Source organism: Bufo gargarizans, chromosome 3 (genome assembly GCF_014858855.1).
Source record: "Bufo gargarizans isolate SCDJY-AF-19 chromosome 3, ASM1485885v1, whole genome shotgun sequence".
Taxonomy (NCBI): domain Eukaryota; kingdom Metazoa; phylum Chordata; class Amphibia; order Anura; family Bufonidae; genus Bufo; species Bufo gargarizans.
The window spans coordinates 348,902,618-348,927,212 of record NC_058082.1 but is presented as its reverse complement, the minus strand read 5'-3'; positions in this window follow the sequence as shown (position 1 = coordinate 348,927,212).

Here is a 24,595-nt window from a genome sequence, read left to right as displayed (position 1 = left end):
AATATAGCGAATATTCGGAAAAAAACAAATATAGAGAAATTTTGCCAATATAGTGCTATAATCTTTTTTTTTATAGTAGCAATTTTTTTCCAATCTGAACTTCAGATGAGAAAAAAATTACAACTATAAGACAAAGAAGATTATAGCACTATATTAGCTAAATTGCTCTATATTCATTTTTTTGTTTCGAATATTTGCTATATTGCTATAACTTTGTTTTTTTGAATATTCGTAAATTCTAAAATAAGAATATATAGCAATATAGCAAATATTCGAAAAAAACAACTATAGAGCAATTTAGCTAATATAGTGCTATAATCTTTTTTTTTATAGTTGTCATTTTTTTCCAATCTTAACTTCAGATGAGAAAAAAATTACAACTATTAGAAAAAGAAGATTATAGCACTATATTAGCTAAATTGCTCTATATTAGTTTTTTTAATATTCGCTATATTGCTATATATTCTTGTTTTAAAACATTACAAATATTCGAAAAAACAAAGTTATAGCAATATAGCGAATATTCGAAAAAAATACGAATATAGAGCAATGTAGCAAATATAGTGCTATAATCTTCTTTGTCTAATTGTAAGTTGAAAAATTTGCAATAAAAATTCGTATTACGAAAATTAGCATATTACACAATAATTACCTTGCCGATTTTTCGAGTAAAAAATCGTAGAATATAACGAATATTCGAATTTGCGAATATTAGACGAATATTCTACAAAATATTTGCGAAATATCACGAATTCGAATATGACCCCTGCCGCTCATCACTAGTTGGCACACCCCAGATGATAAGGTCGTTGCTTCATTGTGAACAGACCAAAAGCGATCGGCTGGATAATTTTGCATAGAAAAAACCTTAATTTTATTTGTGATCATCTAAGGTGATCATTAACCCTTTCACGTCTGCAATCTGTATATATACGTGATAGCTGCACATACCCCGTGCAGCTACCACGTATATATACGTTCTGGCAGCTCTTTAATCCAAGCGCTGCAAAGCGCTTGGATTAAAGCTTCTGCCCCTGCCCTGTATGCTGTCACGGACAGCATACAGTGCAGTAATGCCGGCAAGGGACCAATCAGAGTGGCCCCTTGCCGGCAATCGATCCGATTGGTTAGTCTGTGCAGACTAACCAATCGGATCGCGGCAGCATTAAAATGCCGGTTTCAGGCTCTGATCTGCGCTCTGCAGATCAGAGCCTGAAATCGGTAAGGTGTCCTCGTGCCCCCCGATCCTCCAAGCCTTTGGTGTGCCCCTCTGTGGTCCCCCCATCTGTGCCCCGCTGACCTGTGCCACGGAGATCTGTGCCTCCTGCGCAGCTGCGCTGATCTCCTTCCTGCCCTGATGCGGTCCGCCCCCTGCATTCATTTTCTGGCCGCCGGCATCCCCCCCCCCCCAGCGCTGCCCCCGATTCCCCATTCTGTGTGCGATGGCGGCGGCTCCATTCCTGAGCCGCCGCCATCAGCAGAGAGTGTCAGCTCTATGCTGACACTCTCCTGTAACCCCATAGATGCTGCGGTTGCGGCATCCATCGGGTTAACAGAGGGAGGGGGCTCCCCCTCTCCACCATCGGGGCTGCAGCGCTGTGATTGCAGCGCCCGATGGTTGCCATGGCAACCGGACGCTTTGCAAAAGCGTCCGGTTGCCATGGCAAAGGCGTCCAGTGCTGCCACCTACAGGCAGTCTGGAAGTATTATACTTTGCAATGCAAGAGCATTGCAAAGTATAGTACAACTATCAGCCCCACTGGATCTTCAAGGTCCAAGAGGGAACTGATAAAAAAAAGTGAAAATAATAAAAGTAAAAATAAATCAATAAATAAATAAAAATGTAAAAAAAAAAAAAAAAGACATTGCCTTTTCCTATAAAAAAATGAAAAAATAAAATAAAATACACATATTAGGTGTCACCGCGTCCGTAACGACCGTCTCTATAAATATATAACGTGATGGACCCCGTCCGATAAACACCATAAAAATAAATTTAAAAAAAACTGTGCCAAAAAAGCTATTTTTGTCACCTTACATCACAAAAAGTGCAACAGCAAGCGATCAAAAAGGCTTATGACCCCTAAAATAGTATCAATCAAACCATCACTTCGTCCCGCAAAAAATGATACCCTATTTAAGACAATCGCCCAGAAAATAAAAAAGCTATGGCTCTCAGACTATAGAGACACTAAAACATCATTTTTTTGGTTTCAGAAATGCTATTATTGTGTAAAACTTAAATAAATAAGAAAAAGTATACATATTAGGTATTGCCACGTCCGTAACGATCTTCTCTATAAAACTATCACATGACCTAACTCCTCAGATGAACGCTGTGAAAATAAATAAATGAAAACTGTTCCAAAACAGCCAATTTTTGGGTCACCTTGCCCCATAAAGTGTAATAATGAATGATCAAAAAATCCTATGTACCCAAAAATGATACCAATAAAAACCTCAACACTTTCTGCAAAAAACGAGCCCCTGCACAAGACGATCGGCAAAAAAATAAAAAACATATGGCGTTCAGAAAACCAATCCAGCACAATCTGCCTTCCAAAAACCGTATGGCATTCCTTTCCTTCTGCGCCCTGCCGTGTGCCCGTACAGCAGTTTACGACCACATGTGGGGTGTTTCTGTAAACCGCGGAATCAGGGTAATAAATATTGAGTTTTGTTTGGCTGTTAACCCTCAATGTGTTAAAGAAAAAAAATATATAAAATGGAAAATCTGCCAAAAAAGTGAAATTTTAAAATTTCATCTCCATTTTCCTTTAATTCTTGTGGAACGCCTAAAGGGTTAACAAAGTTTGTAAAAATCAGTTTTGAGTAACTTGAGGGGTGTAGTTTCTATAATGGGGTCATTTATGGGGGTTTCCACTATGTAGGCCCCACAAAGTGACTTCAGACCTGAACTGGTCCTTAAAAAGTGGGTTTTGGAAATTTTCTTAAAAATTGTAAGAATTGCTTCTAAACTTCTAAGCCTTCTAAGGTCCTAAAAAAATAAAATGACATTTCCAAAATGATGCCAACATAAAGTAGACATATGGGGAATGTTAAGTAATAAATATTTTATTAGGTATGACTTTCTGTTTTAGACGCAGAGAAATGGAAATTTGGAAAATTGTGAATTTTTCCTAATTTTTGGTAAATTTGGGATTTTTTCATAAATAAAGGTGAAATATATTGACTCAAATATATGACTATCATGAAGTACAATGTGTCACGAGAAAACAATCTCAGAATGGCGTGGATAAGTAAAAGTGTTCCAAAGCTATTACCACATAAAGTGACGCATGTCAGATTTGTAAATTTTGACCTGGACATTGGGGCATCAATGACCCTTGGTCATGAAAGGGTTAAAGCCTACTAGGCCAACAATGGGCCCACACTGCAGAATAATTTTTTCTGGGTCACTTAACTGTCACTGAACTACCTCAGCACGACCATAGGCTTTGAAAAAAAAACATTGCCTGCAATCTCCCAAACGTGTGCACGAGCACAGTCATCACTGCACCAAGATTGACGCATAGAGGAATAAAATTTATGTCATGAGTGTGTCAACTATTGACAACTCTTTGCGGTTGTCTAAAATCTATTCCATACACATCCCCTGATAGGGAACGTAACAGGGATTAAACTGATAGGAATAGTACTACTTAACACACTTTATAATAATAATAATAATAATACTAGTGAACATAACAGGGATTAAACTGATAGGAATAGTACTACTTAACACACCACTCATATCTGGTGGCACAGTACATTGCAAGCCGTACGTGCAGTGCCCTAAATTGGAAGTAGCAGGACCAACCAAGCATCTTTTTTCATCTCCCGATTCCTAAAATTTATTCCATACACCGGCCCCTGATAGGGGACAAAACAGAGATTAAACTGTTAAGAACAGATTTTTTTTAATTAAAAAAAAAAGAGGACAGCCTCTGCGGAGCTGGGTATTTTTTGGCCGCGTTACTGAACGCTCATGCACAATGGCTGTAGGCTCAGGCGTCCTTTTGCGGAGGTGACAAACCTGGTCAGTCAAACCCAAGGCAACATCATCGACCTCATCCCATATGCGGTTTTTCTGGAGCGTGCCCTGTGAAGAGTGCTGGATCAGGCCGTAGATAAGCATGAAGAGGAAGAGTTGTGGTCACCATCACCACCAGAAGCAGCCTTGTCGTCGTCGATTGCTGGACCTGCGGCAATACAGAGAGAGGAGTCTGAAGAAGAGGAGTCAGAGGAGGAAGGTGGCTTTGAGGAGGTGGAAGACCAACAACAGCAGGCGTCCCAGGGCGCTTGTTGTTACCTTTCAGGGACCCTTGGTGTTGTACGTGGCTGGGTGGAGGAAGAGACCTTCAATGACGTCAGTGAGAACAAGGAACGGGACATGGCTAGCTTGGTATCCAACCTTGTGCAAATGGGGAGTTTGCGGTTTTGCAAATGGACTGTTTGCTGTGCTTTAAACTGGGAGTTTGGTCTGTCAGAGTTTGGTCTGTCACTGTGAAGCGGGCGTAACCCTTGCACTACCTGATCAATACAACATCATACCTGATCGTATACACACACTGGATGTTTTAAAGCACCTTATTCCAAACAATTTAGGAATGTTAGGTGATTTATGCCATTTATGGATTAAAACCCGACTCTGCGTCAACTACGTAATTTTCCATGGGAGTTTTGCCATGGACCCCCCTCCGGCATGCCACAGTCCAGGTGTTAGTCCCCTTGAAACAACTTTTCCACCACTATTGTGGCCAGAAAGAGTCCCTGTGGGTTTTAAAATTTCGCCTGCCTATTGAAGTCTATGGCGGTTCACCCAGTTCGCCCGTTCGCGAACATTTGCGAAAATTTGTGTTTGCGAACAGAAAATTTTATGATCGCGACATCTCTACAGGACATATCACAACATATAAAATGCAGGTACACAGTATTAAACAGTATAAGTTAACCCTTTCAAGAGAAATAAAGTAAGAAGTTTTAACTTTGCATAGGGGATATAGGCAAATGTCCGCAAATGTCCAAATGTCAAAGTACTCCCTGCTCTAGGGCACTACACCAGAACCTGGGATCTTTTGCTCTCTTGTCCTATTCATCCTAATAGATATCTATTAGGTTGAATATGAGTTTAATGCACTCACTGCTGAACTATGCCTCATGTATAGCTTAGCAGGGAGGCTATTATGTCAGCCCTCACAGATGAAGATATTGCTGTTGATCATGGCATCTGAGGGGTTAAATTATCACCTTTCCTGTCATTGTGGCTGGGTGCCTGGTATGTAATATAGCCAGTCCCACCGCATATGGAGCGGGCTTGCCGCAGCAGCTCACTCCTAACAATTGTGGGTGCATAATGCTGTACATGTATGGCATTATGTGTTAATGGGTTAAAGGGAATCTGTCATCATGAAATTCACTGTTAAACCAAGCACAATGCCTTGGGATAGAGATAGCTCAGCTGAATGTAATGAAATCTTAGTGATTTATCTTAGTGATCCATCTCTTCATTCTGGAACAAAAAATATCTGAGGGCAGGTGCACTGAGGGGAGGTCCAAGTCACTCTGTGCACCCTCGTTCCTCCTGCTTACTTCGCCAGGGCCTGGCGAGATGACTATGCAGGTACCTGGCCCTATTGATCAAGAAGGAGAGTTAAATGGCTTTTTCTTTTTATGTTTACTTCAGCTATATGGTAAATGTGAAGGATACAAATAGCTGGAAAATCAATACTTCATTTTTGCTTCAGTTTAGTTTTATTTTATCTTGTTAACATTTATTTAACTACAAAAAGAACGAGAAATATGTTTTAATAATTTTGTTTGACAATCTGAACAAAAGTATTCCTGGAGGGGGAAACTAAACTTAAATATTATAGCAAAGGATAGATAAGCATTGCATTTATGAAAAATTGTACTGTCTATTGTTAATTTTAAATACATTGAATGATTTTTGTTTTACTATTACAATGTGCTGGTTTTTAGATACATTTTTTAAGTTTACAAAAATATCTCTTTTGGAGAACAATGACCCGCACATTTATGGAATTACACTTTGACTAGTTTTCTAAAATATAACTTTTCTCCAACCCACTGACTGCCACTCCTTTTCATTTATCAGAATAAGCATATTAACGGTCACTAAGAAAAACATTAAAAAACATAAAAAAAACCTGTATTTGGAAATGCTGTAATCTTAATGACCCAGAGAATAAAGTTATCACTTTATTTGAATTCCCAAAAAAGTTATAATATAAAAACTCAGTGGCAGTATAGTTGTTTTTATCAAACTCCCCATAAAAAGAGTTAAAAAAAGTTAATCAGTTACTCATATGTACCTCAAAATGGTGCCATTAAAAACTACAACTTGTCCCACAAAATATACACCCTCATACGGCTACATCAATTGAAAAATAAAATAAAAAGTTTTAGCTCTTGGAATGCGATGAAGAAAAAAAAGAAAAAAAATGCTTGGTCATTAATGCCCAAAAAAGGCTGGTCACTAAGGAGTCAAAATTTCCAATAGTTTTGTAATATACAGTACAGACCAAAAGTTTGGACACACCTTCTCATTCAAAGAGTTTTCTTTATTTTCATGACTATGAAAATTGTAGAGTCACACTGAAGGCATCAAAACTATGAATTAACACATGTGGAATTATATACATAACAAAAAAGTGTGAAACAACTGAAAATATGTCATATTCTAGGTTCTTCAAAGTAGCCACCTTTTGCTTTGATTACTGCTTTGCACACTCTTGGCATTCTCTTGTTGAGCTTCAAGAGGTAGTCACCTGAAATGGTTTTCACTTCACAGGTGTGCCCTGTCAGGTTTAATAAGTGGGATTTCTTGCCTTATAAATGGGGTTGGGACCATCAGTTGCGTTGTGGAGAAGTCAGGTGGATACACAGCTGATAGTCCTACTGAATAGACTGTTAGAATTTGTATTATGGCAAGAAAAAAGCAGCTAAGTAAAGAAAAACGAGTGGCCATCATTACTTTAAGAAATGAAGGTCAGTCAGTCCGAAAAATTGGGAAAACTTTGAAAGTGTCCCCAAGTGCAGTTACAAAAACCATCAAGCGTTACAAAGAAACTGGCTCACATGCTGACCGCTCCAGGAAAGGAAGACCAAGAGTCACCTCTGCTGCAGAGGATAAGTTCATCCGAGTCACCAGCCTCAGAAATCGCAGGTTAACAGCAGCTCAGATTAGAGACCAGGTCAATGCCACACAGAGTTCTAGCAGCAGACACATCTCTAGAACAACTGTTAAGAGGAGACTGTGTGAATCAGGTCTTCATGGTAGAATATCTGCTAGGAAACCACTGCTAAAGACAGGCAACAAGCAGAAGAGACTTGTTTGGGCTAAAGAACACAAGGAATGGACATTAGACCAGTGGAAATCTGTGCTTTAGTCTGATGAGACCAAATTTGAGATCTTTGGTTCCAACCACCGTGTCTTTGTGTGACGCAGAAAAGGTGAACGGATGGACTCTACATGCCTGGTTTCCACCGTGAAGCATGGAGGAGGAGGTGTGATGGTGTGGGGGTGCTTTGCTGGTGACACTGTTGGGGATTTATTCAAAATTGAAGGCATACTGAACCAGCATGACTACCACAGCATCTTACAGCGGCATGCTATTCCATCCAGTTTGCGTTTAGTTGGACCATCATTTATTTTTCAACAGGACAATGACCCCAAACACACCTCCAGGCTGTGTAAGGGCTATTTGACGATGAAGGAGAGTGATGGGGTGCTGCGCCAGATGACCTGGCCTCCACAGTCACCGGACCTGAACCCAATCGAGGTGGTTTGGGGTGAGCTGGACCGCAGAGTGAAGGCAAAAGGGCCAACAAGTGCTAAGCATCTCTGGGAACTCCTTCAAGACTGTTGGAAGACCATTTCAGGTGACTACCTCTTGAAGCTCATCAAGAGAATGCCAAGAGTGTGCAAAGCAGTAATCAAAGCAAAAGGTGGCTACTTTGAAGAACCTAGAATATGACATATTTTCAGTTGTGTCACACTTTTTTTGTTATGTATATAATTCCACATGTGTTAATTCATAGTTTTGATGCCTTCAGTGTAAATCTACAATTTTCATAGTCATGAAAATAAAGAAAACTCTTTGAATGAGAAGGTGTGTCCAAACTTTTGGTCTGTACTGTACATGTTACAGTCTATGGACAGGAACTGTTATCTACAAGATATGGCATGATGCTGAATAATTTGTAAACCACTCTGAACAGTGCTTAAACCACTTTTTTATTATTTTTTATTATTTTATTTAGCAGACTTTGTGTCAGGTGCCGGAGGCCCAAGGCAGACCTCCAGGACGTCCGCACTGCAGGACAGACATGGATCATAAGCAGTAGGCACTGCAAAACCCAGAGGGCAGAGAGCCAGTAAGTCCTGAGCTTCACAGAGCTTCATCCCCTGTTGGTGGGGATGAACTCGGCCAAGGGCTCACTGGTCACACCTCCAGGAAGGTCCCAGTACACTTGGCCGCTACCTGCAGGAAACCACAGACAACAGGACCGAAACCCAAGCAAACACAGGACCTGAATCAGACAAACGGAAACCACAGAAGCAGGTGCCTGGACCCCAAGCAGAATGGAACCATGGCGATCTCAGGCAGAGCTGCACACCGACAAAAGATCCTTCCTCCAGAGAACCCAGGGGCCCTCTCACGAAGGCAGGACAAACACAGGAAAAGAAGCAGTAAGGCACTGCAGGACAGACATAGATCATAAGCAGTAGGCACTGCCAGGTTGTACATGGAACAGGCAGGATCGGAAGACGTTTAGCACTACTAAGCTATCAGATGCAGTTAGAGCACTGCTAGGCTAGACATGGAACAAAGTGGATCTAGACAGAGAACAGGTACAGAGGAACAGGCAAGGCATGGACAAGGATAACAACACAGAACAGGTACAGAAGATTAGGCAAGGGAATAACATCAACACCACCAACATCAATGCATTACCAGGCGACACCACACAAAAGGGCAGATAGCAAAAAAAAACTGGGTCAGCAGCAAGGGGCTACACCTAGCAAATTACATGAACAGACTGACCCCCTGGGTGAGCAGCAAGGTGCAACATCCAGCAAGGCAAAAGACAGACTGACCACAAGCCCCACAGCTCACAGATAGAAATTGTTGCATAACAAGGGGACCTGATAAGCCACACCCAAGAACAGACCAGGGGAAGTTAACCCCACTAGCAGGGCCGGACTGGGGGTAAAAACCAGCCCTGGAAAAAGTTGCATACCAGCCCCACAGCATTGCGTCATTATTTACTTGTTTATAAAAGGGAAAGCGTTCATTTTAAAACATGTCTAAACACGAATATGAACTTTGCCCCATGATAGCTCTGTTGTAGAACCCCTATTGTTCATATTATCACCGTAGACCAGCTTTTCCCAACCAGGATGCCTCCAGCTGTTGCAAAACTACAACTCTCAGCATGCCCACACAGCGTTTGGCTGTCAGGGCATGCTGGGAGATGTAGTTTTGCAACAGCTGGAGGCATCCTGGTAGGGAAACACTACAGTAGACCATTATCCATGGGTCAGACTCAGAACTAAGAATAATCAAAGAACTTTAAAGAATGTAAGACACCGTTTCAAACTCTTACTTTATTTTGGGGCTGGGGGTCGCATCTGCTTTAATAATGACAGCGGGGCCCGTGCAGTGACTATTCTACTACACGGGCCCCGCTCACTGTATAATCATATCTCTAATAGTAAATTGTTATGTACATAATCGCATAATGAGCGCAGTGTATTACTTACAACTACAAGCGATCGCCGCTCAGTGCAGAGAGGAGGGAGGAGGCAGGCCGGGAGGACAGGCGCTGGCAGCGTGAGTCATACATCATGCGCCCACGCCGCCTGCTTCATTCATAAAGTGGGCGGCGCAGGCGCATGACTAACGCTGCCAGCGCCTGTCCTCCCGGCCTGCCTTCTCCCTCCTCTCTGCACTGAGCGGCGATCGCTTGTAGTTGTAAGTAATACACAGCGCTCATTATGCGATTATATGCATAACAATTTACTATTAGAGATACGATTATACAGTGAGCTGGGGGCCCGTGTAGTAGAATACAGTCACTGGACGGGCCCCGCTGTCATTATAAAAGCAGATGCCAGCCCCCAGCCCCTCCTCCCTCACAGCTGATACACCTGCCGCGCGGCATCGTGGCGGGTGTATCATTGAAAACTCGGCAAAATCAGCAGCATTCGCCGTATAAGACACACTGCTATTTTCCCCCCACTTTTGGGGGGGGGAAAGTGCGTCTTATACGGCGAAAAATACGGTATATGGGGGCACAGAGGAGGAAAATTTTAATAAATGGCGTATGACAGACTTGTATGACTTTAAAGGGGTTTTCCAGTAATTAAAAATGTATCCCCTATCCACAGGATGGGAGGGACTCCCCCGGGCCCCAGCGATCTCCAGAATGGGGCCCGTATTTGTCTTGGCAGACAGTGTGGACCACTCAGCGCTGTTCGCTATAGCCGGCGATTCGCTTAGCGACCGTCACTGCCAAGACAAATACAACTTGGAAGATGGGGGAAGGGTGAGCTCGGCCTCATTCTGCATGTCGACCCCCTGTGATCAAATACTTATTATCCCCTATCCTGTGGATAGGTAATACGTATGTTTTTAACCACTTCAGCCCCGCTAGGTGAAACCCCCTTCATGACCAGAGCACTTTTTACACTTCGGCACTACACTACTTTCACCGTTTATCGCTCGGTCATGCAACTTACCACCCAAATGAATTTTACCTCCTTTTCTTCTGACTAATAGAGCTTTCATTTGGTGGTATTTCATTGCTGCTGGCATTTTTACTTTTTTTGTTATTAATCAAAATGTAACGATTTTTTTGCCAAAAAATGACATTTTTCACTTTCAGCTGTAAAATTTTTCTTTTGATAAAAAAAAAAAAATGTCTGGGCAAAAAAAAAAATGGTTTGGGTAAAAGTTATAGCGTTTACAAACTATGGTACAAAAATTTTAATTTCCGCTTTTTGAAGCAGCTCTGACTTTCTGAGCACCTGTCATGATTCCTGAGGTTCTACAATGCCCAGACAGTAGAAAAACCCCACAAATGACCCCATTTCGGAAAGTAGACACCCTAAGGCAGTGGTGGGGAACCTATGGCACGGGTGCCAGAGGCGGCACTCAGAGCCCTCTCTGTGGGCACCCGCACTAAGGCATATGGTGTACCAATATGCCTTAGACTTTTCCTGCCATTCATCAGCGCAGGGCGCACTATGTCTAAAAAATGTCTGAATGGAGCCTTACAGGGGGGTTGATCAATGACAGGGGGGTGATCACCCATATAGACTCCCTGATCACCCCCCTGTCATTGATCACCCCCCTGGTAAGGCTCCATTCAGACGTCCGTATGATTTTTACGGATCCATGGATCGGATCCGCAAAACACATGCGGACGTCTGAATGGAGCCTTACAGGGGGGTGATCAATGACAGGGGGGTGATCACCCATATAGACTCCCTGATCACCTCCATCATTGATCACCCCCCTGTAAGGCTCCATTCAGACGTCCGCATGTGTTTTGCGGATCCGATCCATGTATCCGTAAAAATCATACGGACGTCTGAATGGAGCCTTACAGGGGGGTGATCAATGACAGGGGGGTGATCACCCATATAGACTTCCTGATCACCCCCCTGTCATTGATCACCCCCCTGGTAAGGCTCCGTTCAGACGTCCGTATGATTTTTACGGATCCATGGATCGGATCCGCAAAACACATGCGGACGTCTGAATGGAGCCTTACAGGGGGGTGATCAATGACAGGGGGTGATCAGGGAGTGTATATGGGATGATCACCCCCCTGTAAGGCTCCATTCAGACGTCCGCATGTGTTTTGCGGATCCGATCCATGTATCCATGGATCCGTAAAATCATACGGACGTCTGAATGGAGCCTTACAGGGGGGTGATCAATGACAGGGGGGTGATCAATGACAGGGGGTGATCAGGGAATCTATATGGGTGATCACCCGCCTGTCATTGATCACTCCCCTGTAAGGCTCCATTCAGACGTCCGCATGTGTTTTGCGGATCCGATCCATGTATCCATGGATCCGTAAAAATCATACGGACATCTGAACGGAGCCTGACAGGGGGGTGATCAATGACAGGGAGGGTGATCAATGACAGGGGGGGTGATCAGGGAGTTTATATGGGGTGATCAGGGGTTTAAAAGGGGTTAATAAGTGACGGGGGGGGTGTAGTGTAGTGTGGTGTTTGGTGCGACTTTACTGACCTACCTGTGTCCTCTGGTGGTGGATCCTAACAAAAGGGACCACCAGAGGACCAGGTAGCAGGTATATTAGATGCTGTTATCAAAACAGCGTCTAATATACCTGTTAGGGGTTAAAAAAAATCACATCTCCAGCCTGCCAGCGAGCGATCGCCGCTGGCAGGCTGGAGATCCACTCGCTTACCTTCTGTTCCTGTGAGCGCGCGCGCCTGCGTGCGTGCGTTCACAGGAAATCTCGGGTATCGCGAGATGACGCGCCGATGCGTCCAGGAGGAACAAATCAACCACCTCCCGGATGCATCGGCGCGTTAGGCGGTTGGGAGGTGGTTAATAACTTGATAAACGCCCCCTACGGTACTATCAATATCATTGATTCACCCACGGGCCCGCCACGGCCATTTACCTTGTGACTTTTTATTTTTTTCTCGGATTCCTCCTCCAGGCTCCAGTCCAGAGGCTCCAGTCGACCTCCACACTACTTTACTGGCACAGTGGCCCTGGCAGGTGGCAGAGTGGCAGTGGCTTAGCCTTCCCAGCGGCCAGCCTGAGCCTGCCTCTGCTGCTGTCTGCTGAAATTCTTGGGGTGCTGCTGCAGGATTGGTGGCAGTGCCAGTGGCACTTTACTTGACAGTGGCACTTGGAAGAGTGGACAACTGGGCACTGCACTGCCACTAACAGCAGGTCAGTCTCACTCTCTCTCTCTGACTGCTGCCCAGGGCGCCAGGCTGAACTTTACTTGACATCACAGTAGACACAGACAGACTCCAGTCCTCCTAGCACCTCCCCCAGATGAGGCGCCAATTTCCAAATTATGATTAATAAGATGACTGAGTCATGACACTCACAGTGCCACCACAGTTCAGCCAATCAGCAGGGAGCGCTGATGACGTGTGACGTCACGTCTCACACACTGTGCGGCGCACTGCGGTCCTGTCCTGTGCTGCCCCGACCGCCTCCTCCGGCTCCTCCTTAAGTGGTGAGTGCCAGTGGTGTCAGTGTTTGTTTCTGTCTGCGGCTGCCTGTTGAATGTGATCAGGCCGGCCGCCCGCCCGCCCGCCCGTGCGGGCCTGCGGTGCAGCAGAGGAGAAGGAGCCTGCCTCCCTCGCTCACTGACTCAACTCGAGTCGCCGGCACCATGGCCGGCCGCAGCGGCAGTCAGGGATCTTGTCGCCGGCACCACGGCCGGCCGCAGCGGCAGTCAGGGATCTTGTCGCCGGCACCACGGCCGGCCGCAGCGGCAGTCAGGGCTACCGGCCTACCGGGATTTTTCCCGGTATCCCGGTAGGCCAGTCCGGCCCTGCCCACTAGAGTCAAACAGGGAGGGGAGCCTGCATGAACAGAGAAGGGAACACACATGCTGCAGTCCTGGACATTGCCCCTGGCAACCAGCAGACAGAGTCACCCGCAGCCAGTATGCCAGAGCATAAACAACCCATGACACAAACAGAAATGCATCCATACTCAGACCCAGTACACACAAGGCTGCAGTCAGCACGCATCGCAGAACCAGCATGCATGGGAACACCCACAGCCAGTACACAAAGGGCATGCAGCCAGCCTGCATGGCACCGGCGACAGGAACCGCATAGATGCAGACACTGGAAGCCACAACACAGGTCACAGTTCACACACAACACCGAAGCCAGCACGCAGTCCCAAGAGGTGTAAGCCTGCTGCCAATACGCGAGAGAGCCAGCAGCCAACCTACATGGTGACAATGACAAGAATTGCACAGAGATGCAGACACTGGGGGGTACACACATTCTCAGGCAACAATTCACACGGGACACCGCAGTCAGCATTCAGCCCCAAATAACCAGAATACACAGGAGTCAGCCTGCAGCCAGTATGTGAGAGGGCATGCAGCCAGCCTACATGGCCACAGCTGTCACAGTGAACCGCATTGTGACACTTTGCAATAAGGAGGGAGGGGACTTACAGGAAGAAAGGGGGAGGGTTGATAACAGCGAAAATCGATCTGCTAGATAATAATTGTAGCTGATTTCAGGAAATAGAAATCCAATAAAAAGGTAAGGCTAGGAAAATACAATGAAATACTAGGACTTTGCGATAATAGCTTCTAGGGCAGGGATGTCAAACTCGTGGCCCTCCAGCTGTTGCAAAACTACAACTCCCATCATGCCTGGGCATACTACAGCTATCAGGGAATGATGGGAGTTGCAGTTTTGCAACATCTGGAGGGCCATGAGTTTGACATCCATGTTCTAGGGGGTCCTATGTTAAAGTTATGAATATAAAGGTGTGCAGAAGTGGCTTAATTGGTCTAGCATTCATGAGGATTGGAAACTACACTATTTATCCAGTATAAAGTAGAAATTATTATAGTTCCCATTTTGAGTCTACCAGCATTTATCAAAATTTTTGGTAGTTTATTTTGATAAACCACTTCAGGACTGTAGGTAACTTTGACTCTCTCCAGGCTATGATTCTATTAGCCGTGTTTAACTAATGAGGTAAATATTTGGGTGAGACATCCAGGCTGACTAATGTAAGTTCCCAAGCAAACAGTGATGATTTTCCAGAGATTGTTCAAAAATAGTTGGATTGTGGAATAGGAACTCCAAATATGAAGCAAAGGGCCTATATCTCGATCACAACGCCAGAAAAATGGAGATGTTTGAATTTTATCTGGATTGAATTGTATGCAATACTGTACATGTTTTGTACCAACTAGAAACTAGATTAGAATTAAATTTGTGAATAAGGATGGACACTAAGTAGGAGTGTCTTTCCATAAAAATAAGATGTCTAGTAAATCATGTGTCCAATTCAGTTTCCCATTTTTTTTTTATGATAGTGGATCATGCATGTGCAAACATTGAGAATTTGCAGATTTTTTTTTAAATCAGTCTCTTAGAATAGGTTTTCAAGATAAAAAGCATGACGAGTAGGTTGTCAGAGGAATACATGTCTTATGATTGTGTATTTTTGATCACTTACATCAACATTAGCAAGTAACATATACATAGAGTGTTCAGTTATTATGGAATTATAATCTATAGTACAATGCATAGGAAGTGCAGAAAGCTTAACTTGTCACTAACTTTTCACAACTTTGCATAACTCAGTAGTACAAGTGACCACAAGAAACTTTGTAGTATGTTTTTTCAGTGAGAAACATCTAGTTCTCCTGATATCTGCTGTTTACCTACTCCACCCCCACCTCCTGCTAATTGTTTTTCTTGTCCAGGATCAATCATGCTCATTTGCTTTTTTCCCATCCAGAATGTATCATCTCTGCAGGAGGATCAGATTAAATATGCCAATAAAAGTCTATGGAGAAGGGAGGAGAAGGAGTGAGCAGGAGCTAAGGAAACCCACACAGCTACGTAGGAAGCTTATAGCTCAGCACAAGCATTTCATTCACAAAATACAGGTCAGTACTACTCTGTAATTGTCTTCCATTATCCTGCTGCTTCTGAGTGACTGTTACTAAGGCCCCTTTCACACAAGAGAGTTTTCTGCGCGGGTACAATGTGTGACGTGAAACCATAGCACCCGCACTGAATCCTGACCCATTCATTTCAATGGGTCTGTGTACATGAGTGTTGTTTTTCACGCATAATTTCTGCGTTGCATGAAAAATGCAGCATGTTCTATATTCTGCGTTTTTCAAGCAGCCCTGGCCCCATAGAAATGAACGGTGGCTTCAGTGAAAAACGCATCAAAACGCATTGCACTCATGTGGAAAAAACTGAACAACTGAACGCAATGGCAGACAAAACTGACTGAGCTTGCTTAAAAAATGGTGTGAGTTTCACTGAACGCATCCGGACCTAATCTGTCACGCTCTTGTGAAAGAGGCCTAAGAAGATTCCCTTCTACTTTCTGTGTATGCAGTGGATGGCAACTAGTCTCGAACCACCATGTTTGAGAGAACTGCAAAACAGACATTCATTATGCACAGAGGAAAACTGCTACAAAATGTCAGATACTATTAATATAATGGCCAGAAATCATGTTATTCCTCATGTTTATACACTGTTTTTTAATTATTGCGAAGTTTGTTGAAAGCTCAGTGCTACTTTAATGTGGCCTGAGATTTTACATATTAGTGATCAAAATTTGCTTGGGATCAAAGTGTACATAAAGTGTAGTTAGCCAATGGATTTCTATATTTTTTTTTTCCCATAGTATTTAAATCTTTGGTATAGGGCTGTCCATAGACAGTTGTCAATTTTATTTATTTCTCTGACTGCAGAGAAGAATTATAGCCCTGCATTTGAATGAGTTTTTAAGAATCTTAAACAATTTGTCTATAAAGTACGGTGAATACTAGTGTGTAGTGGTACTTCATGATTCTCTCGTATAAGACAAAATGGATATCTGCTTTTCACTTTCAGTACAAACTAAAGTGAGCAGAGAATTGCCAAGTGGAGCAGGATAGCAAGCTGTTCAGCAACTGCTGGCTTGGCCAATCTTTAACAGACGATGGCCAGCTGAGTTGTTGTTAGAAGTAGTTACCATTGCTCATAATAGGTAACTGTGCACTGCATGGACAAAAGGATCTCAGAGTCACAATACCCTGAACAAAGTTAGAAATACGTTGTTAACATCTAGTCTTAAAATCACTTACTAAAAATATTCAAGTAGGCATACTGCCAACTTCACTTCCTACTGTTTAGGCCGGGTTCACATCGGTGGTATTGAATTCCGTTATAGATTCCGTAACTGTCGACAGGGCTATTTTTTCCGTCATGTATAACGGAAAGAAACAAAACAGTAATATGCCCCCATAAACATGTATTAGGATGGAGCAAAAAATAATGCCTCTTAAAGGCTTCCGTTTTGTATTCCATTCTAGAATTCCATTATATTCCGTTATAACTCTGTTATAACAGAACCTATAACGGAATTTTATAATGCCGATGTGAACCTGGCCTTAGTAGTTGGCAGGAGGGATAGAACAAAATATATATTATTTTTTTTTACCCCTTTGGGGGGGCGCCACCATTCCTCGAATGAAAAATGTATATAAAATATGACCCTTTTTATATATGTATATAAATTACTAGCACATACATTAAAATACTCATTTAGAGATCAATCGGATAATGTCATAACATAAATTCAAAGTAAAAGCAATTTTGACTCACTTCACCCAGGAGGTATCGGATGGGATAAACTCAAAACACCCTCCGAATTACCTCCTGCACCTGGGTAGCCTGTAAGATCTCACGGAATGACAGCAGTCCAGTCGAGCTTCTTGTCAATCGTCTTTATTGAATCGTCTTGCTCAACGTGTTTCGGGGTATAAGAAAAACCCCTTCATCATAATATGCTCCTGATGAAGGGTTTTTTCTTATACCCTGAAAATTTTATAGAGAAAAGGTTTAGCATTAGAAAAACTCAAAAGATCATGGACACCTTTGGAACCAATTGTGCAGAAAAATGGAGATGTTGTAAATGGAGATTTTTGTAAAGTTTTATATTTAAAAATATTTGAAAACATTAATTGAACTATGGTTATAAATCAGATTAGAGGTTCCTTTAGGAGAACATAGAGAAATACTGGACCCTGAGCCTTCAGACAGCTGATCTGACAGATTTATTTTAGAATGTTTCTTTTGTAGCTACTATGTAGTATAAGATATAGAAGCTGCAAAACTCAAATGGCAAATAGTAAAAATATAAATATTCAGAGAGGGCTCACCTGTATAATCAAGAGTGGAAGTGGGTGCACCTACCAGGAGGATTCACCCAATCCTCTAAGGTAAAAAATGGCAGGATCAGAAGAAAGAATGGTAGGGCACACCAATATTCGGAATTACAAGGATAATATCAATATTTATTATTAAGTGACATACATTGTTAAATAGCACACGTAAAAATTATAAAACTATTAAATACAATAAAATAATAAAACAATATGCATACAAATCAATAATCTTATATATATATAAATATGCTGATATTTGCCCTAAAGTCAATTTAAATAGTGGTTGTTATCCTTCCAGGTGGGTTTCGGAGTTAACTGCGACTCCTTCTTCAGTGGCTGAAGAAGGAGTCGCAGTTAACTCCGAAACGCGTTTGGTAACTATCCTATGGAACAGAACACAATACCGGAGGACTGGAAGCGCTAAAGGAAAGTAAAGACGCAAGGGATCGGTGACTTCCTCTATCTTAAAAAAGTAAAGATAAGCAGGAAATTGGCGTATTGGGAGAGTCGACTTTGTGGTTAAATCCACTCTTGGAAAAAGATTTGCTTAAATGCTCATCGACTGATCTCCGAGACAGCACGTCCATATAAAAACACTGAAGATCCCGAAGCCGCGTCAGTTTTATTTGCTGTAACCTGTATCATCACTGCTGACCACACGTGGGACGCCACCTGTGACGCAGCAAGCCGACACTATTTCACTACAAACTGTGAGTACAACAGCTTCGGCTCTCTTTATTAGCAGGCAGCAACAGTGTAGCGCTCACATAGGCGCAGCGACTATTGAGTCGCAATATCTGTTACAAGTGACTAAAAGGAAAAGACTTTATCCAAACAGCGGATTTACTCCCCACTTCATCTATTGGGGCACTGATTGGGTTAAATAACCCACCTGGAAGGATAACAACCACTATTTAAATTGACTTTAGGGCAAATATCAGCATATTTATATATATATAAGATTATTGATTTGTATGCATATTGTTTTATTATTTTATTGTATTTAATAGTTTTATAATTTTTACGTGTGCTATTTAACAATGTATGTCACTTCAAATGGCAAATAGTACAACGTTTGTAATAAAAACATATTACAAAAATGGTATGTGTGTGTGTATATATATATATATATATATATATATATATATAATTTAAACATTTTTGTCTTTAAATAATCTGTTTGTAAACCAGAAGAATCAAAATACACCAAAAGTGATAATTGCCCTGGACTGGAAGCAACATTCTCATGCCTTAGTTAAATAGTGAAAATTGTCATTACTCTAAGGCCCCTTTCACACGGGCGAGTATTCCGTGCGGGTGCGATGCGTGAGTTGAACGCATTGCACCCGCACTGAATCCTGACCCATTCATTTCTATGGGGCTGTTCACATGAGCGGTGATTTTCACGCATCACTTATGCGTTGCGTGAAAATCGCAGCATGTTCTATATTCTGTGTTTTTCACGTAATGCAGGCCCCATAGAAATGAATGGGGTTGCGTGAAAATCGCAAGCATCCGCAAGCAAGTGTGGATGCGGTGCGATTTTCACTCATGGGTTCTAGGTGACAGTCTATTCACTGTATTTTTTTCCCTTATAACATGGTTTTAAGGGAAAATAATAGCATTCTGAATACAGAATGCATAGTATAATAGTGCTGGAAGGGTTAAAAAAAAATAAAAAAGTTAACTCACCTTATCCTCTTGATCGCGTAGTTCCCGGTCTCTGCTTTACTAGCTGTGGGCTAAAGGACCTGTGGTGATGTCAGATCACATGCTCCATCACCAATCTTCAGAACATCAATCCCAAGCCCGAACTTCTGTGAAGAAGTTCGGGTTTGGGTACCAAACATGCGCGATTTTTCTCACGCGAGTGCAAAACACATTACAATGTTTTGCACTCACGCAGAAAAATCGCGCATTTTCCCGCAACGAACCCTATCATGTTCCTAATATAAAAATGAAATAGATGAAGCTGTGGGTTTGAGTGAGAGGACTGAGAAATGAAGTTTATTCACTTGGGCCTAGAAAACTGATTTTGCAATTATATAATAAATAGTAACACACCGGGTAAAACTGTGACTGCCACTTGCCATTCAGAGCCAGGCAGCTGTTTCTGAGGCATATCAAATTATGGGATTGATAAAAAGAGGCATAAACATCAGTGACAAGGCATAGTTATGCCTCTGTACAAATCAGATATGGGATTGTGTGTATATTTTTGGGTTTATCTGTGTATTTATCAAACTGGTGTAAAGTATAACTGGTTTAGTTGTCAATAGCAACTAATCAGATTCCACCTTTAATTTTTTACAGCGCCTTTAGAAAATGTAAGGTGGTATATAATTGGTTGCTATAGGCAACTAAGCCAGTTCTACTTTAGACCAGTTTGATAAATCTCCCTTATTGTGCAGAAGCTGTACTGAAATGGACACTGTGGAGTTACTAAAGTAATGGCCACTAAAATACAGTATTTACAGGTTATAGATACTAGATTGCTGGACATGGGTCCTCTTACACTCTCTGACCACTATGTCTATCTCTGCTGACTGATTTCCATATTTCAAACTGAGCTCTGCAATCTGTTCTCTCTGACTCTATGTTACTTGATCAAACCTAGTTTGGCAACTAATTAGTCCTTAACTCTTTCAGTCTGAATCATGCCTGTGCCTTCTCGCTCTGCTCACTAAAAGCTCTTCAGAGCACATTGTATTGATGTGCTATGAAGAACTTTAACCCCTACAGGACCCTGCTATTTTTCACCTTAAGGACCAAGCCATTTTTTGCATATCTGACATGTGTCACTTTATGTGGTGATAACTTTAAAACAATTGCATTTATCCAAGCTATTCTGAGATTGTTTTCTCGTCACATATTATACTTCATGATAGTGGTAAATTTGAGTCAAAATATTTCATTTTTATTTATAAAACAAGTACCAAATTTACCCCAAAAAATTAGAAAATTTTTTGCTTTTAAAACAGATAGTAATACCTCCTAAAATAGTTATTACTTTACATTTCCCATATGTCTACTTTATGTTTGGATAATTTTGTAAATGACCTACTCTTTTTTTTTGGACGTTATAAGCAAATCTTTTTAAGAAAATTTCCAAAACCAAATTTTTAAGGACCAGTTCACGTCTGAAGTCACTTTGTAGGGTTTACATAATAGAAACCACCCATAAATGGCCCAATTTTTAAAACTACACCCCTCAAGGTATTCAAAACTGATTTTACAAACTTTGTTAACCCTTTAGGGAAATTTTTGAATTTCACTTTTTTGGCAGATTTTCAATTTTTATCAATTTTTTCCAGTAAAAAAGCAAGGGTTAACAGCCAAACAAAATCCAATATTTATTACTCTGATGCTGTAATTTACAGATACACCCCATATGTGGTTGTAAACTGCTGTACGGGCACATGGCAGGGCGCAGAAGGAAAGGAACGCCATATGGTTTTTGGAGGGCAGATTTCACTGAGATAATTTTAAGCTGCCATGTTACATTTGAAGACCCCTGATGCACCCCTAGAGTAGAAACTCCAAAAAAGTGACCCCCTTTTGGAAACTAAGGATGGCAGTTTTGTTGGCATTATTTTAGGGTACATATGATTTTTGGTTGCTCTATATTACACTTTTGTGGGGTAAGGTAACAAAAAATAGCTGTTTTGGCACGGTTTTAACTTTTTGTTTTTTACAATGTTCATCTGATAGGTTAGATCATGTGCTATTTTTATAGAGCAGGTTGTTACAGACGTGACAATACAACATATGACTACTTTTTTGGTAGTTTGTTTCTGTTTTACATAATAAAGCATTTTTGAAAAAAAAAATTTTTTTTTGTGTCTCCATATTCTGAAAGCCATTTTTTGGGGGGGTAACTTTATCATGTTGGGGCTCATTTTTTTGGTATGAGATGACGGTTTATTTGGTAGTATTTCAGGGTGCATATGATTTTTTGATATTACACTTTTTGTGATGGGAGGTGACAGAAAAAGTATTTTATGACACAGTTTTTAATTTAAAAAAATTACGGTATTCACCTGAGGGGTTAAGTCATGTGATATTTTTATACAGCAGGTTTTTACGGACGCGGCAATACCTAATATGTCTACTTTTTTATTTATTTAATTTTTACACGATAAATGCATTTTTAAACAAAAAAAATCATGTTTTAGTGTCTCCATATTCTGAGTGCCATAGCTTTTTTATTGTATGGGGGATGAGATGATGGTTTAATTGGAACGTCTAATTTTTTTTATCATTTTGTGTTGTACTTGTAAGGTGTAAGGTGACCAAAAATTTTTTTTTTTAGCACAGTTTTTATTTTATTTTTCTACGGCGTTACGGTGAGGGGGTGGATCATGTGATATTTTTACAGACCCAGTCGTTATGGACACAGCAATACCCAATATGTCTGTTTTTATTTTATTTTTATATTTTATTTCACAATTTAATATCTTTTATTTTAGGATTTTTTTTACTTGAAACTTAATTTGTTTTATTATGAAAAACACTTTTTTTTTCTTTTCTTTTTTGACCCACTATGGAACTTCAACTTCTGGGGTCTGATCCCCTCTGCAATGCCTTACAATACAACCTGCCAAAGCTCTGCGGCAGTGTGCTGTTTGTCCTCTAAGCATATCAGTTTCAGCACGGCCTGTTGCCGCTTTCCCACTGCAATGCTACACTGCTGCTTCCAGCTACCGATTGATGACTGACTGGTGCTGCACGCGGATAATTCGGAGGTGAAAGTGGAGGAGGAGAAGTGGGGGTTGTAGCCATTGACGTAGGTGCTGGCGGAAACCCTGATCGACGTAGGGCCCGCAATCCTTGGTGTCGGTAGCACCTGTGCCATCCCAGGGTACGACTCGCTCCCGGCCTCCACAACATTCACCCAGTGTGCCGTAAGGGAAATGTAGCATCCCTGGCCGAATGCACTTGTCCATGTGTCCGTGGTAACTGTAATGCAGTAACTGCGTTGGTCAGGGCATGTGTGAAGTTAAGGGACACATGTTGGTTTAAGCCGGGCAAGGCACACCTTGAAAAATAGTGGCGGCTGGGGACTGCATAACGCAGGACAACCTCGGACATCAGGCTGTGGAAGGCCTCAGTGTCCACAAGCGTAAATGGCAACATTTCCAGGGCCAGTAAATTGGAAAGCTGCGCATTTAGTGCTATGGCCTGTGGGTGAGTGGCTGGGTATTAGCGCTTGCGTTCAAATGCCTGGGGTAAGGACATTTGTAGGCTGTGCTGGGACATGGAAGTGGATGTGGTCGCTAATGGTGTTTGCGAAGGTCCAGCTGCAAGGCGGGAGGCATCCGGGCCTGCGTCTTGGACAGGGGATTAGCCAGCACGTAACACAGGGGAATAGTAGGCATTAGACACAGATCGTGGACCCAGGCGTTCAGCCTACCTATTACGGTGCTTTGATGCCATGTGGCGGATAATGCTGGTGGTGGTGAGATTGCTAGTGTTCACGCCCCTTCTCATTTTTGTATGGCACAGGTTGCAAATTACAATTCTTTTGTCATCTGCACATTTCTCAAAAAAGCGACAGACTGCAGAACACCTACCCCTTGGCAAGGGAGATTTCCACAAGGGGGTGCTCCGTTGAACAGTTGCAGGCCTGTTTGGTGTGGCCCGCCTTATTCCTTTTGCCACCCCACTGCCTCTTCCAGCCTGTTGTGTTGCTGTAGATCCCTCCCCCTCTGTACTGCTGTCATCACTCAGCTTTCCACCTTTCCAGGTTGGGTCAGTGGCTTCATCGTCCACCACCTCCTCTTCCACTTCCTCACTCTACTCATCCTCCTCACTTGTTGACCTAACCACAACCTCAGTGATTGACAACTGTGTCTCATCCTCTTCATTAACCTCTTGAGACAGTAATTGCGGTTAATTCATTGGCAACTGTGTCTCATCATCATCCACCTCATTAAACAGTAATTGCCGTTCCCCGTCATTATATTCTTCTTGTGACTGTGGATGCTCAAGAGTTTTGGAATCAGGGCACAAGATCTGTCCCTCTTCAAGCGTGCTTGGCTAGAGGGCCAAATCAAGGAATGGCGAGGAAAAGAGGTCCTCGGAATATCCGAGTGTGGGATCACTTGTTTGACCAGACTCTCCATGGTGGGAGGAAGGAGTATCAAGACTGGACTTGGTGGAAGACAGGGTGGTTCTTAACTGACTGGAAGCATTATCTGCTGCAATCCAACTGACCACCTGGTCGCACTAGTCTGACTTCAAGAGTGTTGTCCTGCGCCGCCCTGCAATCTGGGACATGAAGCTAGGTATCGTGGATGACTTGTTTTTCTTGTGCTCTGGCAGCAGGCACAGTTTCAAACACGCCCAGGTCCACGGCCTCTGCGTGCACCATCATTATCATGGCCACTTCCCCGTCCCTTACTGCTCGTTTTCTTCATTTTAAATGTGATATATGCTTGAAAGTATGTCACACGTACAGTAGCGTAGGATTTGTAAGTGTATGCGCAATTTTAAAAAAAAGGTATTTGAGATGTGGAAACGTCACACAGGAGATATCCCTCAGATAATGTCAATGCTGTCACCAGCGGCTAATAAAAAATTACAGGGAATGTCACAGGTGTTTGGGATGAGGAAACATTAT